Raw genomic sequence first — 15,383 nt, 5'->3', positions numbered from 1 at the left:
AAAAGCTTTCAGAGTCATTGTTGTTTTAGCTCAGGTGTAAAGGATTAGCATAGATGGTACAATCTGCAGTTTGGTAGCCCTCCACAACCAACTTTGGTCATTCCTGACTTTCAACCCACTTGACTTCTTTATCTTTAAAACCATGCTCCAGGTGAGGTTCGAACTCACAACCTCGGCATTGCTAAGCATTGTACTGTCTTATAAGTACCGCGCGCTGACCGATTGTGCCACTGGAGCTGTCGCTTACAGTAATTTCAGACAATGCAGTGATTCCTAAAAACAATCTTGATCCAGATAACATTGGCTTAAAAGCTTTCAGAGTCATTGTTGTTTTAGCTCAGGTGTAAAGTATTAGCATAGATGGTACAATCTGCAGTTTGGTAGCCCTCCAAAACCAACTTTGGTCAATCCTGACTTTCAACCCACTTGACTTCTTTATCTTTAAGACCATGCTCCAGGTGAGGTTCGAACTCACAATCTCTGCATTGCTGAGCATTGTACTGTCTTATAAGTACCACGCGTTGACCGATTGCGCCACTGGAGCTGTCGCTTATAGTAATTTCAGACAATGTGGTGATTCCTAAAAACAATCATGATCCAGAAAACATTGGCTTAAAAGCTTTCAGAGTCATTGTTGTTTTAGTTCAGGTGTAAAAGCCTAGCAGAGAGGGTACAATCTGCATGTTGGCTGCCCTGCAAAATGTCCTCTGGACAACACTGGCTTCTACCCCATATGTCTGCTTTATCGAAAGACCATGCTTCAGATGAGGTTTAAACTCACAACCTCGGCATTGCTAAGCATTGTACTGTCTTATAAGTACTGCGTGCTGACCGATTGCACCACTGGAGCTGTCGCTTATAGTAATTTCAGACAATGCAGTGATTCCTAAAAACAATCTTGATCCAGATAACATTGGCTTAAAAGCTTTCAGAGTCATTGTTGTTTTAGCTCAGGTGTAAAGGATTAGCATAGATGGTACAATCTGCAGTTTGGTAGCCCTCCAAAACCAACTTTAGTCAATCCTGACTTTCAACCCACTTGACTTCTTTATCTTTAAAACCATGCTCCAGGTGAGGCTCGAACTCACAACCTCGGCATTGCTAAGCATTGTACTGTCTTATAAGTACCGCGCGCTGACCGATTGCGCCACTGGAGCTGTCGCTTATAGTAATTTCAGACAATGCAGTGATTCCTAAAAACAATCATGATCCAGAAAACATTGGCTTAAAAGCTTTCAGAGTCATTGTTGTTTTAGTTCAGGTGTAAAAGCCTAGCAGAGAGGATACAATCTGCATGTTGGCTGCCCTGCAAAATGTCCTCTGGATAACACTGGCTTCTACCCTATATGTCTGCTTTATCGAAAGACCATGCTTCAGATGAGGTTTAAACTCACAACCTCGGCATTGCTAAGCATTGTACTGTCTTATAAGTACTGCGTGCTGACCGATTGCACCACTGGAGCTGTCGCTTATAGTAATTTCAGACAATGCAGTGATTCCTAAAAACAATCTTGATCCAGATAAGATTGGCTTAAAAGCTTTCAGAGTCATTGTTGTTTTAGCTCAGGTGTAAAGGATTAGCATAGATGGTACAATCTGCAGTTTGGTAGCCCTCCACAACCAACTTTGGTCAATCCTGACTTTTCAACCCACTTGACTTCTTTATCTTTAAAACCATGCTCCAGGTGAGGCTTCGAACTCACAACCTCGGCATTGCTAAGCATTGTACTGTCTTATAAGTACTGCCTGCTGACCGATTGCGCCACTGGAGCTGTCGCTTATAGTAATTTCAGACAATGCAGTGATTCCTAAAAACAATCTTGATCCAGATAAGATTGGCTTAAAAGCTTTCAGAGTCATTGTTGTTTTAGCTCAGGTGTAAAGGATTAGCATAGATGGTACAATCTGCAGTTTGGTAGCCCTCCACAACCAACTTTGGTCAATCCTGACTTTCAACCCACTTGACTTCTTAATCTTTAAAACCATGCTTCAGGTGAGGTTCGAACTCACTACCTCGGCATTGTTAAGCATTGTACTGTCTTAAAAGTACTGCGTGCTGACCGATTGCACCACTGGAGCTGTCGCTGATATTAGTTTCAGACAATGCAGTGATTCCTAAAAACAATCTTGATCCAGATAGTATTGGCTTAAAAGCTTTCAGAGTCAATGTTGTTATAGTTCCGGTGTAAAGGTTTAGCATAGATGGTACAATCTGCAGTTTGATTGCCCTACACAACCAACTTTGGTCAATCCTGATTTTCAACCCACTTGACTTCTTTATCTTAAAACCATGCTCCAGGTGAGGCTCGAACTCACAACCTCGGCATTGCTAAGCATTGTACTGTCTTATAAGTACTGCCTGCTGAGCGATTGCACCACTAGAGCTGTCGCTTATAGTAATTTCAGACAATGCAGTGATTCCTAAAAACAATCTTGATCCAGATAACATTGGCTTAAAAGCTTTCAGAGTCATTGTTGTTTTAGCTCAGGTGTAAAGGATTAGCATAGATGGTACAATCTGCAGTTTGGTAGCCCTCCACAAAAAACTTTGGTTAATCCTGATTTTCAACCCACTTGACTTCTTTATCTTAAAACCATGCTCCAGGTGAGGCTCGAACTCACAACCTCGGCATTGCTAAGCATTGTACTGTCTTATAAGTACCGCGCGCTGACCGATTGCGCCACTGGAGCTGTCGCTTATAGTAATTTCAGACAATGCAGTGATTCCTAAAAACAATCATGATCCAGAAAACATTGGCTTAAAAGCTTTCAGAGTCATTGTTGTTTTAGTTCAGGTGTAAAAGCCTAGCAGAGAGGGTACAATCTGCATGTTGGCTGCCCTGCAAAATGTCCTCTGGACAACACTGGCTTCTACCCCATACGTCTGCTTTATCGAAAGACCATGCTTCAGATGAGGTTTAAACTCACAACCTCGGCATTGCTAAGCATTGTACTGTCTTATAAGTACCGCGCGCTGACCGATTGCGCCACTGGAGCTGTCGCTTATAGTAATTTCAGACAATGCAGTGATTCCTAAAAACAATCTTGATCCAGATAAGATTGGCTTAAAAGCTTTCAGAGTCATTGTTGTTTTAGTTCAGGTGTAAAGGTTTAGCATAGATGGTACAATCTGCAGTTTGGTAGCCCTCCACAACCAACTTTGGTTAATCCTGATTTTCAACCCACTTGACTTCTTTATCTTAAAACCATGCTCCAGGTGAGGCTCGAACTCACAACCTCGGCATTGCTAAGCATTGTACTGTCTTATAAGTACCGCGCGCTGACCGATTGCGCCACTGGAGCTGTCGCTTATAGTAATTTCAGACAATGCAGTGATTCCTAAAAACAAGCACGATCCAGAAAACATTGGCTTAAAAGCTTTCAGAGTCATTGTTGTTTTAGTTCAGGTGTAAAAGCCTAGCAGAGAGGGTACAATCTGCATGTTGGCTGCCCTGCAAAATGTCCTCTGGACAACACTGGCTTCTACCCCATATGTGTGCTTTATCGAAAGACCATGCTTCAGATGAGGTTTAAACTCACAACCTCGGCATTGCTAAGCATTGTACTGTCTTATAAGTACTGCCTGCTGACCGATTGCACCACTGGAGCTGTCGCTTATAGTAATTTCAGACAATGCAGTGATTCCTAAAAACAATCTTGATCCAGATAGTATTGGCTTAAAAGCTTTCAGAGTCAATGTTGTTATAGTTCCGGTGTAAAGGTTTAGCATAGATGGTACAATCTGCAGTTTGGTAGCCCTCCACAACCAACTTTGGTCAATCCTGATTTTCAACCCACTTGACTTCTTTATCTTAAAACCATGCTCCAGGTGAGGCTCGAACTCACAACCTCGGCATTGCTAAGCATTGTACTGTCTTATAAGTACTGCCTGCTGACCGATTGCACCACTGGAGCTGTCGCTTATAGTAATTTCAGACAATGCAGTGATTCCTAAAAACAATCTTGATCCAGATAACATTGGCTTAAAAGCTTTCAGAGTCATTGTTGTTTTAGCTCAGGTGTAAAGGATTAGCATAGATGGTACAATCTGCAGTTTGGTAGCCCTCCACAACCAACTTTGGTCAATCCTGATTTTCAACCCACTTGACTTCTTTATCTTTAAAACCATGCTCCAGGTGAGGTTCGAACTCACAACCTCGGCATTGCTAAGCATTGTACTGTCTTATAAGTACCGCGCGCTGACCGATTGCGCCACTGGAGCTGTCGCTTATAGTAATTTCAGACAATGCAGTGATTCCTAAAAACAAGCATGATCCAGAAACATTGGCTTAAAAGCTTTCAGAGTCATTGTTGTTTTAGTTCAGGTGTAAAAGCCTAGCAGAGAGGGTACAATCTGCATGTTGGCTGCCCTGCAAAATGTCCTCTGGACAACACTGGCTTCTACCCCATATGTCTGCTTTATCGAAAGACCATGCTTCAGATGAGGTTTAAACTCACAACCTCGGCATTGCTAAGCATTGTACTGTCTTATAAGTACTGCGCGCTGATCGACTGCACCACTGGAGCTGTCGCTTATAGTAATTTCAGACAATGCAGTGATTCCTAAAAACAATCTTGATCCAGATAAGATTGGCTTAAAAGCTTTCAGAGTCATTGTTGTTTTAGCTCAGGTGTAAAGGATTAGCATAGATGGTACAATCTGCAGTTTGGTAGCCCTCCACAACCAACTTTGGTCATTCCTGACTTTCAACCCACTTGACTTCTTTATCTTTAAAACCATGCTCCAGGTGAGGTTCGAACTCACAACCTCGGCATTGCTAAGCATTGTACTGTCTTATAAGTACCGCGCGCTGACCGATTGCGCCACTGGAGCTGTCGCTTATAGTAATTTCAGACAATGCAGTGATTCCTAAAAACAATCTTGATCCAGATAACATTGGCTTAAAAGCTTTCAGAGTCATTGTTGTTTTAGTTCAGGTGTAAAGGATTAGCATAGATGGTACAATCTGCAGTTTGGTAGCCCTCCACAACCAACTTTGGTCAATCCTGATTTTCAACCCACTTGACTTCTTTATCTTAAACCATGCTCCAGGTGAGGCTCGAACTCACAACCTCGGCATTGCTAAGCATTGTACTGTCTTATAAGTACCGCGCGCTGACCGATTGCGCCACTGGAGCTGTCGCTTATAGTAATTTCAGACAATGCAGTGATTCCTAAAAACAAGCATGATCCAGAAAACATTGGCTTAAAAGCTTTCAGAGTCATTGTTGTTTTAGTTCAGGTGTAAAAGCCTAGCAGAGAGGGTACAATCTGCATGTTGGCTGCCCTGCAAAATGTCCTCTGGACAACACTGGCTTCTATCCCATATGTCTGCTTTATCTAAAGACCATGCTTCAGATGAGGTTTAAACTCACAACCTCGGCATTGCTAAGCATTGTACTGTCTTATAAGTACTGCCTGCTGACCGATTGCACCACTGGAGCTGTCGCTTATAGTAATTTCAGACAATGCAGTGATTCCTAAAAACAATCTTGATCCAGATAACATTGGCTTAAAAGCTTTCAGAGTCATTGTTGTTTTAGTTCAGGTGTAAAGGTTTAGCATAGATGGTACAATCTGCAGTTTGGTAGCCCTCCACAACCAACTTTGGTCAATCCTGATTTTCAACCCACTTGACTTCTTTATCTTAAAACCATGCTCCAGGTGAGGCTCGAACTCACAACCTCGGCATTGCTAAGCATTGTACTGTCTTATAAGTACCGCGCGCTGACCGATTGCGCCACTGGAGCTGTCGCTTATAGTAATTTCAGACAATGCAGTGATTCCTAAAAACAATCTTGATCCAGATAACATTGGCTTAAAAGCTTTCAGAGTCATTGTTGTTTTAGTTCAGGTGTAAAGGATTAGCATAGATGGTACAATCTGCAGTTTGGTAGCCCTCCAAAACCAACTTTGGTAATCCTGATTTTCAACCCACTTGACTTCTTTATCTTAAAACTCATGCTCCAGGTGAGGCTCGAACTCACAACCTCGGCATTGCTAAGCATTGTACTGTCTTATAAGTACCGCGCGCTGACCGATTGCGCCACTGGAGCTGTCGCTTATAGTAATTTCAGACAATGCAGTGATTCCTAAAAACAAGCATGATCCAGAAAACATTGGCTTAAAAGCTTTCAGAGTCATTGTTGTTTTAGTTCAGGTGTAAAAGCCTAGCAGAGAGGGTACAATCTGCATGTTGGCTGCCCTGCAAAATGTCCTCTGGACAACACTGGCTTCTACCCCATATGTGTGCTTTATCGAAAGACCATGCTTCAGATGAGGTTTAAACTCACAACCTCGGCATTGCTAAGCATTGTACTGTCTTATAAGTACTGCGCGCTGATCGACTGCACCACTGGAGCTGTCGCTTATAGTAATTTCAGACAATGCAGTGATTCCTAAAAACAATCTTGATCCAGATAAGATTGGCTTAAAAGCTTTCAGAGTCATTGTTGTTTTAGCTCAGGTGTAAAGGATTAGCATAGATGGTACAATCTGCAGTTTGGTAGCCCTCCACAACCAACTTTGGTCATTCCTGACTTTCAACCCACTTGACTTCTTTATCTTTAAAACCATGCTCCAGGTGAGGTTCGAACTCACAACCTCGGCATTGCTAAGCATTGTACTGTCTTATAAGTACCGCGCGCTGACCAATTGTGCCACTGGAGCTGTCGCTTACAGTAATTTCAGACAATGCAGTGATTCCTAAAAACAATCTTGATCCAGATAACATTGGCTTAAAAGCTTTCAGAGTCATTGTTGTTTTAGCTCAGGTGTAAAAGATTAGCATAGATGGTACAATCTGCAGTTTGGTAGCCCTCCAAAACCAACTTTGGTCAATCCTGACTTTCAACCCACTTGACTTCTTTATCTTTAAGACCATGCTCCAGGTGAGGTTCGAACTCACAATCTCTGCATTGCTGAGCATTATACTGTCTTATAAGTACCACGCGTTGACCGATTGCGCCACTGGAGCTGTCGCTTTTAGTAATTTCAGACAATGCGGTGATTCCTAAAAACAATCATGATCCAGAAAACATTGGCTTAAAAGCTTTCAGAGTCATTGTTGTTTTAGTTCAGGTGTAAAAGCCTAGCAGAGAGGGTACAATCTGCATGTTGGCTGCCCTGCAAAATGTCCTCTGGACAACACTGGCTTCTACCCCATATGTCTGCTTTATCGAAAGACCATGCTTCAGAGGAGGTTTAAACTCACAACCTCGGCATTGCTAAGCATTGTACTGTCTTATAAGTACTGCGTGCTGACCGTTGCACCACTGGAGCTGTCGCTTATAGTAATTTCAGACAATGCAGTGATTCCTAAAAACAATCTTGATCCAGATAACATTGGCTTAAAAGCTTTCAGAGTCATTGTTGTTTTAGCTCAGGTGTAAAGGATTAGCATAGATGGTACAATCTGCAGTTTGGTAGCCCTCCACAACCAACTTTAGTCAATCTTGACTTTCAACCCACTTGACTTCTTAATCTTTAAAACCATGCTCCAGGTGAGGCTCGAACTCACAACCTCGGCATTGCTAAGCATTGTACTGTCTTATAAGTACCGCGCGCTGACCGATTGCGCCACTGGAGGTGTCGCTTATGTTAATTTCAGACAATGCAGTGATTCCTAAAAACAATCATGATCCAGAAAACATTGGCTTAAAAGCTTTCAGAGTCATTGTTGTTTTAGTTCAGGTGTAAAAGCCTAGCAGAGAGGATACAATCTGCATGTTGGCTGCCCTGCAAAATGTCCTCTGGATAACACTGGCTTCTACCCTATATGTCTGCTTTATCGAAAGACCATGCTTCAGATGAGGTTTAAACTCACAACCTCGGCATTGCTAAGCATTGTACTGTCTTATAAGTACTGCGTGCTGACCGTTGCACCACTGGAGCTGTCGCTTATAGTAATTTCAGACAATGCAGTGATTCCTAAAAACAATCTTGATCCAGATAAGATTGGCTTAAAAGCTTTCAGAGTCATTGTTGTTTTAGCTCAGGTGTAAAGGATTAGCATAGATGGTACAATCTGCAGTTTGGTAGCCCTCCACAACCAACTTTGGTCAATCCTGACTTTCAACCCACTTGACTTCTTTATCTTTAAAACCATGCTCCAGGTGAGGTTTAAACTCACAACCTCGGCATTGCTAAGCATTGTACTGTCTTATAAGTACTGCCTGCTGACCGATTGCACCACTGGAGCTGTCGCTTATAGTAATTTCAGACAATGCAGTGATTCCTAAAAACAATCTTGATCCAGATAAGATTGGCTTAAAAGCTTTCAGAGTCATTGTTGTTTTAGCTCAGGTGTAAAGGATTAGCATAGATGGTACAATCTGCAGTTTGGTAGCCCTCCACAACCAACTTTGGTCAATCCTGACTTTCAACCCACTTGACTTCTTAATCTTTAAAACCATGCTTCAGGTGAGGTTCGAACTCACTACCTCGGCATTGTTAAGCATTGTACTGTCTTAAAAGTACTGCGTGCTGACCGATTGCACCACTGGAGCTGTCGCTGATAGTAGTTTCAGACAATGCAGTGATTCCTAAAAACAATCTTGATCCAGATAGTATTGGCTTAAAAGCTTTCAGAGTCAATGTTGTTATAGTTCCGGTGTAAAGGTTTAGCATAGATGGTACAATCTGCAGTTTGATTGCCCTACACAACCAACTTTGGTCAATCCTGATTTTCAACCCACTTGACTTCTTTATCTTAAAACCATGCTCCAGGTGAGGCTCGAACTCACAACCTTGGCATTGCTAAGCATTGTACTGTCTTATAAGTACTGCCTGCTGACCGATTGCACCACTAGAGCTGTCGCTTATAGTAATTTCAGACAATGCAGTGATTCCTAAAAACAATCTTGATCCAGATAACATTGGCTTAAAAGCTTTCAGAGTCATTGTTGTTTTAGCTCAGGTGTAAAGGATTAGCATAGATGGTACAATCTGCAGTTTGGTAGCCCTCCACAAACAACTTTGGTTAATCCTGATTTTCAACCCACTTGACTTCTTTATCTTAAAACCATGCTCCAGGTGAGGCTCGAACTCACAACCTCGGCATTGCTAAGCATTGTACTGTCTTATAAGTACCGCGCGCTGACCGATTGCGCCACTGGAGCTGTCGCTTATAGTAATTTCAGACAATGCAGTGATTCCTAAAAACAAGCATGATCCAGAAAACATTGGCTTAAAAGCTTTCAGAGTCATTGTTGTTTTAGTTCAGGTGTAAAAGCCTAGCAGAGAGGGTACAATCTGCATGTTGGCTGCCCTGCAAAATGTCCTCTGGACAACACTGGCTTCTACCCCATACGTCTGCTTTATCGAAAGACCATGCTTCAGATGAGGTTTAAACTCAATACCTCTGCATTGCTAAGCATTGTACTGTCTTATAAGTACTGCCTGCTGACCGATTGCACCACTGGAGCTGTCGCTTATAGTAATTTCAGACAATGCAGTGATTCCTAAAAACAATCTTGATCCAGATAAGATTGGCTTAAAAGCTTTCAGAGTCATTGTTGTTTTAGTTCAGGTGTAAAGGTTTAGCATAGATGGTACAATCTGCAGTTTGGTAGCCCTCCACAACCAACTTTGGTTAATCCTGATTTTCAACCCACTTGACTTCTTTATCTTAAAACCATGCTCCAGGTGAGGTTCGAACTCACAACCTCGGCATTGCTGAGCATTGTACTGTCTTATAAGTACCGCGCGCTGACCGATTGCGCCACTGGAGCTGTCGCTTATAGTAATTTCAGACAATGCAGTGATTCCTAAAAACAAGCATGATCCAGAAAACATTGGCTTAAAAGCTTTCAGAGTCATTGTTGTTTTAGTTCAGGTGTAAAAGCCTAGCAGAGAGGGTACAATCTGCATGTTGGCTGCCCTGCAAAATGTCCTCTGGACAACACTGGCTTCTACCCCATATGTCTGCTTTATCGAAAGACCATGCTTCAGATGAGGTTTAAACTCACAACCTCGGCATTGCTAAGCATTGTACTGTCTTATAAGTACTGCGCGCTGATCCGACTTGCACCACTGGAGCTGTCGCTTATAGTAATTTCAGACAATGGAGTGATTCCTAAAAACAATCTTGATCCAGCAAAGATTGGCTTAAAAGCTTTCAGAGTCATTGTTGTTTTAGCTCAGGTGTAAAGGATTAGCATAGATGGTACAATCTGCAGTTTGGTAGCCCTCCACAACCAACTTTGGTCATCCTGACTTTCAACCCACTTGACTTCTTTATCTTTAAAACCATGCTCCAGGTGAGGTTCGAACTCACAACCTCGGCATTGCTAAGCATTGTACTGTCTTATAAGTACCGCGCGCTGACCAATTGTGCCACTGGAGCTGTCGCTTACAGTAATTTCAGACAATGCAGTGATTCCTAAAAACAATCTTGATCCAGATAACATTGGCTTAAAAGCTTTCAGAGTCATTGTTGTTTTAGCTCAGGTGTAAAGTATTAGCATAGATGGTACAATCTGCAGTTTGGTAGCCCTCCAAAACCAACTTTGGTCAATCCTGACTTTCAACCCACTTGACTTCTTTATCTTTAAGACCATGCTCCAGGTGAGGTTCGAACTCACAATCTCTGCATTGCCGAGCATTATACTGTCTTATAAGTACCACGCGTTGACCGATTGCGCCACTGGAGCTGTCGCTTTTAGTAATTTCAGACAATGCGGTGATTCCTAAAAACAATCTTGATCCAGATAAGATTGGCTTAAAAGCTTTCAGAGTCATTGTTGTTTTAGCTCAGGTGTAAAGGATTAGCATAGATGGTACAATCTGCAGTTTGGTAGCCCTCCACAACCAACTTTGGTCAATCCTGACTTTCAACCCACTTGACTTCTTTATCTTAAAACCATGCTCCAGGTGAGGCTCGAACTCACAACCTCGGCATTGCTAAGCATTGTACTGTCTTATAAGTACCGCGCGCTGACCGATTGCGCCACTGGAGCTGTCGCTTATAGTAATTTCAGACAATGCAGTGATTCCTAAAAACAAGCATGATCCAGAAAACATTGGCTTAAAAGCTTTCAGAGTCATTGTTGTTTTAGTTCAGGTGTAAAAGCCTAGCAGAGAGGGTACAATCTGCATGTTGGCTGCCCTGCAAAATGTCCTCTGGACAACACTGGCTTCTATCCCATATGTCTGCTTTATCTAAAGACCATGCTTCAGATGAAGTTTAAACTCACAACCTCGGCATTGCTAAGCATTGTACTGTCTTATAAGTACTGCGCACTGATCGACTGCACCACTGGAGCTGTCGCTTATAGTAATTTCAGACAATGCAGTGATTCCTAAAAACAATCTTGATCCAGATAACATTGGCTTAAAAGCTTTCAGAGTCATTGTTGTTTTAGCTCAGGTGTAAAGGATTAGCATAGATGGTACAATCTGCAGTTTGGTAGCCCTCCACAACCAACTTTGGTCATTCCTGACTTTCAACCCACTTGACTTCTTTATCTTTAAAACCATGCTCCAGGTGAGGTTCGAACTCACAACCTCGGCATTGCTAAGCATTGTACTGTCTTATAAGTACCGCGCGCTGACCGATTGCGCCACTGGAGCTGTCGCTTACAGTAATTTCAGACAATGCAGTAATTCCTAAAAACAATCTTGATCCAGATAACATTGGCCTAAAAGCTTTCAGAGTCATTGTTGTTTTAGCTTAGGTGTAAAGGATTAGCATAGATGGTACAATCTGCAGTTTGGTAGCCCTCCAAAACCAACTTTGGTTAATCTTGATTTTAACCCACTTGACTTCTTTATCTTAAAACTATGCTCCAGGTGAGGCTCGAACTCACAACCTCGGCATTGCTAAGCATTGTACTGTCTTATAAGTACCGCGCGCTGACCGATTGCGCCACTGGAGCTGTCGCTTATAGTAATTTCAGACAATGCAGTGATTCCTAAAAACAAGCATGATCCAGAAAACATTGGCTTAAAAGCTTTCAGAGTCATTGTTGTTTTAGTTCAGGTGTAAAAGCCTAGCAGAGAGGGTACAATCTGCATGTTGGCTGCCCTGCAAAATGTCCTCTGGACAACACTGGCTTCTACCCCATATGTCTGCTTTATCGAAAGACCATGCTTCAGATGAGGTTTAAACTCACAACCTCGGCATTGCTAAGCATTGTACTGTCTTATAAGTACTGCGTGCTGACCGATTGCACCACTGGAGCTGTCGCTTATAGTAATTTCAGACAATGCAGTGATTCCTAAAAACAATCTTGATCCAGATAAGATTGGCTTAAAAGCTTTCAGAGTCATTGTTGTTTTAGCTCAGGTGTAAAGGATTAGCATAGATGGTACAATCTGCAGTTTGGTAGCCCTCCACAACCAACTTTGGTCAATCCTGACTTTCAACCCACTTGACTTCTTAATCTTTAAAACCATGCTCCAGGTGAGGCTCGAACTCACAACCTCGGCATTGCTAAGCATTGTACTGTCTTATAAGTACCGCGCGCTGACCGATTGCGCCACTGGAGCTGTCGCTTATATTAATTTCAGACAATGCAGTGATTCCTAAAAACAATCATGATCCAGAAAACATTGGCTTAAAAGCTTTCAGAGTCATTGTTGTTTTAGTTCAGGTGTAAAAGCCTAGCAGAGAGGGTACAATCTGCATGTTGGCTGCCCTGCAAAATGTCGTCTGGACAACACTGGCTTCTACCCCATATGTCTGCTTTATCGAAAGACCATGCTTCAGATGAGGTTTAAACTCACAACCTCGGCATTGCTAAGCATTGTACTGTCTTATAAGTACTGCGTGCTGACCGTTGCACCACTGGAGCTGTCTCTTATAGCAATTTCAGACAATGCAGTGATTCATAAAAACAATCTTGATCCAGATAATATTGGCTTAAAAGCTTTCAGAGTCAATGTTGTAATAGTTCAGGTGTAAAGGTTTAGCATAGATGGTACAATCTGCAGTTTGATTGCCCTACACAACCAACTTTGGTCAATCCTGATTTTCAACCCATTTGACTTCTTTATCTTAAAACCATGCTCCAGATGAGGCTCGAACTCACAACCTTGGCATTGCTAAGCATTGTACTGTCTTATAAGTACTGCCTGCTGACCGATTGCACCACTGGAGCTGTCGCTTATAGTAATTTCAGACAATGCAGTGATTCCTAAAAACAATCTTGATCCAGATAACATTGGCTTAAAAGCTTTCAGAGTCATTGTTGTTTTAGCTCAGGTGTAAAGGATTAGCATAGATGGTACAATCTGCAGTTTGGTAGCCCTCCACAACCAACTTTGGTCAATCCTGATTTTCAACCCACTTGACTTCTTTATCTTTAAACCATGCTCCAGGTGAGGTTCGAACTCACAACCTCGGCATTGCTAAGCATTGTACTGTCTTATAAGTACCGCGAGCTGACCGATTGTGCCACTGGAGTTGTCGCTTACAGTAATTTCAGACAATGCAGTGATTCATAAAAACAATCCTGATCCAGATAACACTGGCTTAAAAGCTTTCAGAGTCATTGCTGTTTTAGTTCAGGTGTAAAAGCCTAGCGTAGAGGGTACAATCTGCATGTTTATAAGGACTAAGCTATTAATGTATAATACATTAGGCTAATTAATACATTAAGGCATTGAAGTCAGGTAGGACAACAAATCACATCCATGCAGTTAATAAGTGTTGAGTGGTATCAGTGCGTGGTATTGGACTTTCATGTCCGATACTAGTATTTTAACCAAGTATCGACCCGATACCCGATACTCTTATCAGTGCATCCCTAACCTATTTTTCTTCTTTATCTAAAGACCATGCTTCAGATGAGGTTTTAAACTCACAACCTCGGCATTGCTAAGCCTTGTACTGTCTTATAAGTACTGCGTGCTGACCGATGCACCACTGGAGCTGTCGCTTATAGTAATTTCAGACAATTGCAGTGATTCCTAAAAACAATCTTGATCCAGATAAGCATTGGCTTAAAAGCTTTCAGAGTCATGTTGTTTTAGTTCCGGGTAAAAGGTTTAGCATAGATGGTACAATCTGCAGTTTGGTAGCCCTCCACAACCAACTTTGGTCATCTGATTTCAACCCACTTGACTTCTTTATCTTAAAACCATGCTCCAGGTGAGGCTCGAAACTCACAACCTCGGCATTGCTAAGCATTGTTACTGTCTTATAAGTACCCTGCCGCTGACCGATTGCAGCCACTGGAGCTGTCGCTTATAGTACTTTCAGACAATGCAGTGATTCCTAAAACAATCATTGATCCAGAAAACATTGGCTTAAAAGCTTTCAGAGTCATTGTTGTTTTAGCTTCAGGTGTAAAGGATTAGCATAGATGGTACAATCTGCAGTTTGGTAGCCCTCCACAACCAAACTTTGGTTAATCTGATTTTCAACCCACTTGACTTCTTATCTTAAACCCATGCTCCAGGTGAGGCTCGAACTCACAACTCGGCATTGCTAAGCATTGTACTGTCTTAAAGTACGCGGCTGACGATTGCACCACTGGAGCTGTCGCTTATAGTAGTTTCAGACAATGCAGTGATTCCTAAAAACAAGCTTGATCCAGATAATTATTGGCTTAAAAGCTTCAGAGTCATTGTTGTTTTAGTTCAGGTGTAAAGGTTTAGCATAGATGTACAATCTGCAGTTTGGTAGCCCTCCACAACAACTTTGGTTAATCCTGATTTTCAACCCACTTGACTTCTTTATCTTAAAACCATGCTCCAGGTGAGGCTCGAACTCACAACCTCGGCATTGCTAAGCATTGTACTGTCTTATAAGTACCGCGCTGCTGACCGATTGCGCCCACTGGAGCTGTCGCTATAGTATTTCAGACAATGCAGTGATTCCTAAAAACAATCTGATCCAGAAACATTGGCTTATAAAAGCTTTGGGAGATATTGTTGTTTTACTTCAGGTGTAAAAGACTAGCATATATGGTACAATTTGCAGGTTGGTTGCCCTCCACAACCAACTCTTGACAATGCTGACTTTCAACCTACTTGTCTTCTTCATCTTAAGACCATGCTCCCTGGGAGGCTCTAACTCACAACCTCGGCATTGTTAAGCATTGTACAGTCTTATAAGTACTGCACGCTGACAGATTGCGCTACTTGAGCTGTTGCAAAAAGTCTTTTCAAGCAGTGCAGTGATTCCTAAAATAGTATAGATGGTACAATTTGGAGGTTGGTTAGCATAGAAGATACAATCAGCAGGTTTGTTGCCCTCCACAATTTACTCTGGACAGCACTAGTTTTCACCCCACTTGTCTTCTTTATCTAAAGACTATGCTCCAGCTGAGGTTTCAAATCACAACTTCTGCATTTTTAAGCATTGTACTGTCTTATAAGTATCTCGCGTTGACCAATTGTGCCACTGGAGATGTGGCATATCTTGTTTTCAAACAAT

At 42.1% G+C, this 15,383-nt stretch overlaps 1 protein-coding gene and 23 non-coding genes across 25 annotated transcripts in view; all 24 read right to left on the bottom strand.

The window, feature by feature from the left end:
• The window catches only part of LOC130231790 (calpain-5-like), an 81,363-nt gene that overhangs the window by 51,800 nt on the left and 14,180 nt on the right, over positions 1-15,383 (bottom strand). The window lies entirely within an intron of this gene.
• On the bottom strand, positions 144-237 carry trnai-uau (transfer RNA isoleucine (anticodon UAU)). Its single transcript has 2 exons — positions 200-237; positions 144-179 (listed from the first exon to the last, which is right to left on the bottom strand). It is a non-coding gene; the product is annotated as a tRNA-Ile (tRNA).
• trnai-uau (transfer RNA isoleucine (anticodon UAU)) lies at positions 451-544 on the bottom strand. The gene is made up of 2 exons: positions 507-544; positions 451-486 (listed from the first exon to the last, which is right to left on the bottom strand). It is a non-coding gene; the product is annotated as a tRNA-Ile (tRNA).
• On the bottom strand, positions 1,064-1,157 carry trnai-uau (transfer RNA isoleucine (anticodon UAU)). The gene is made up of 2 exons: positions 1,120-1,157; positions 1,064-1,099 (listed from the first exon to the last, which is right to left on the bottom strand). It is a non-coding gene; the product is annotated as a tRNA-Ile (tRNA).
• trnai-uau (transfer RNA isoleucine (anticodon UAU)) lies at positions 2,598-2,691 on the bottom strand. Its single transcript has 2 exons — positions 2,654-2,691; positions 2,598-2,633 (listed from the first exon to the last, which is right to left on the bottom strand). It is a non-coding gene; the product is annotated as a tRNA-Ile (tRNA).
• On the bottom strand, positions 2,904-2,997 carry trnai-uau (transfer RNA isoleucine (anticodon UAU)). Its single transcript has 2 exons — positions 2,960-2,997; positions 2,904-2,939 (listed from the first exon to the last, which is right to left on the bottom strand). It is a non-coding gene; the product is annotated as a tRNA-Ile (tRNA).
• Positions 3,210-3,303, bottom strand: trnai-uau (transfer RNA isoleucine (anticodon UAU)). The gene is made up of 2 exons: positions 3,266-3,303; positions 3,210-3,245 (listed from the first exon to the last, which is right to left on the bottom strand). It is a non-coding gene; the product is annotated as a tRNA-Ile (tRNA).
• On the bottom strand, positions 4,129-4,222 carry trnai-uau (transfer RNA isoleucine (anticodon UAU)). Its single transcript has 2 exons — positions 4,185-4,222; positions 4,129-4,164 (listed from the first exon to the last, which is right to left on the bottom strand). It is a non-coding gene; the product is annotated as a tRNA-Ile (tRNA).
• On the bottom strand, positions 4,741-4,834 carry trnai-uau (transfer RNA isoleucine (anticodon UAU)). Its single transcript has 2 exons — positions 4,797-4,834; positions 4,741-4,776 (listed from the first exon to the last, which is right to left on the bottom strand). It is a non-coding gene; the product is annotated as a tRNA-Ile (tRNA).
• Positions 5,046-5,139, bottom strand: trnai-uau (transfer RNA isoleucine (anticodon UAU)). The gene is made up of 2 exons: positions 5,102-5,139; positions 5,046-5,081 (listed from the first exon to the last, which is right to left on the bottom strand). It is a non-coding gene; the product is annotated as a tRNA-Ile (tRNA).
• Positions 5,658-5,751, bottom strand: trnai-uau (transfer RNA isoleucine (anticodon UAU)). The gene is made up of 2 exons: positions 5,714-5,751; positions 5,658-5,693 (listed from the first exon to the last, which is right to left on the bottom strand). It is a non-coding gene; the product is annotated as a tRNA-Ile (tRNA).
• On the bottom strand, positions 5,964-6,057 carry trnai-uau (transfer RNA isoleucine (anticodon UAU)). Its single transcript has 2 exons — positions 6,020-6,057; positions 5,964-5,999 (listed from the first exon to the last, which is right to left on the bottom strand). It is a non-coding gene; the product is annotated as a tRNA-Ile (tRNA).
• Positions 6,577-6,670, bottom strand: trnai-uau (transfer RNA isoleucine (anticodon UAU)). The gene is made up of 2 exons: positions 6,633-6,670; positions 6,577-6,612 (listed from the first exon to the last, which is right to left on the bottom strand). It is a non-coding gene; the product is annotated as a tRNA-Ile (tRNA).
• trnai-uau (transfer RNA isoleucine (anticodon UAU)) lies at positions 6,884-6,977 on the bottom strand. Its single transcript has 2 exons — positions 6,940-6,977; positions 6,884-6,919 (listed from the first exon to the last, which is right to left on the bottom strand). It is a non-coding gene; the product is annotated as a tRNA-Ile (tRNA).
• Positions 7,496-7,589, bottom strand: trnai-uau (transfer RNA isoleucine (anticodon UAU)). Its single transcript has 2 exons — positions 7,552-7,589; positions 7,496-7,531 (listed from the first exon to the last, which is right to left on the bottom strand). It is a non-coding gene; the product is annotated as a tRNA-Ile (tRNA).
• trnai-uau (transfer RNA isoleucine (anticodon UAU)) lies at positions 9,027-9,120 on the bottom strand. The gene is made up of 2 exons: positions 9,083-9,120; positions 9,027-9,062 (listed from the first exon to the last, which is right to left on the bottom strand). It is a non-coding gene; the product is annotated as a tRNA-Ile (tRNA).
• On the bottom strand, positions 9,639-9,732 carry trnai-uau (transfer RNA isoleucine (anticodon UAU)). The gene is made up of 2 exons: positions 9,695-9,732; positions 9,639-9,674 (listed from the first exon to the last, which is right to left on the bottom strand). It is a non-coding gene; the product is annotated as a tRNA-Ile (tRNA).
• On the bottom strand, positions 10,253-10,346 carry trnai-uau (transfer RNA isoleucine (anticodon UAU)). Its single transcript has 2 exons — positions 10,309-10,346; positions 10,253-10,288 (listed from the first exon to the last, which is right to left on the bottom strand). It is a non-coding gene; the product is annotated as a tRNA-Ile (tRNA).
• On the bottom strand, positions 10,560-10,653 carry trnai-uau (transfer RNA isoleucine (anticodon UAU)). Its single transcript has 2 exons — positions 10,616-10,653; positions 10,560-10,595 (listed from the first exon to the last, which is right to left on the bottom strand). It is a non-coding gene; the product is annotated as a tRNA-Ile (tRNA).
• Positions 10,866-10,959, bottom strand: trnai-uau (transfer RNA isoleucine (anticodon UAU)). Its single transcript has 2 exons — positions 10,922-10,959; positions 10,866-10,901 (listed from the first exon to the last, which is right to left on the bottom strand). It is a non-coding gene; the product is annotated as a tRNA-Ile (tRNA).
• trnai-uau (transfer RNA isoleucine (anticodon UAU)) lies at positions 11,479-11,572 on the bottom strand. The gene is made up of 2 exons: positions 11,535-11,572; positions 11,479-11,514 (listed from the first exon to the last, which is right to left on the bottom strand). It is a non-coding gene; the product is annotated as a tRNA-Ile (tRNA).
• trnai-uau (transfer RNA isoleucine (anticodon UAU)) lies at positions 11,784-11,877 on the bottom strand. Its single transcript has 2 exons — positions 11,840-11,877; positions 11,784-11,819 (listed from the first exon to the last, which is right to left on the bottom strand). It is a non-coding gene; the product is annotated as a tRNA-Ile (tRNA).
• trnai-uau (transfer RNA isoleucine (anticodon UAU)) lies at positions 12,397-12,490 on the bottom strand. Its single transcript has 2 exons — positions 12,453-12,490; positions 12,397-12,432 (listed from the first exon to the last, which is right to left on the bottom strand). It is a non-coding gene; the product is annotated as a tRNA-Ile (tRNA).
• On the bottom strand, positions 14,695-14,790 carry trnai-uau (transfer RNA isoleucine (anticodon UAU)). The gene is made up of 2 exons: positions 14,751-14,790; positions 14,695-14,730 (listed from the first exon to the last, which is right to left on the bottom strand). It is a non-coding gene; the product is annotated as a tRNA-Ile (tRNA).

This window comes from Danio aesculapii, chromosome 7 (assembly GCF_903798145.1).
Source record: "Danio aesculapii chromosome 7, fDanAes4.1, whole genome shotgun sequence".
NCBI lineage: Eukaryota > Metazoa > Chordata > Actinopteri > Cypriniformes > Danionidae > Danio > Danio aesculapii.
This window is presented reverse-complemented; position numbering and strand designations above follow the sequence as displayed.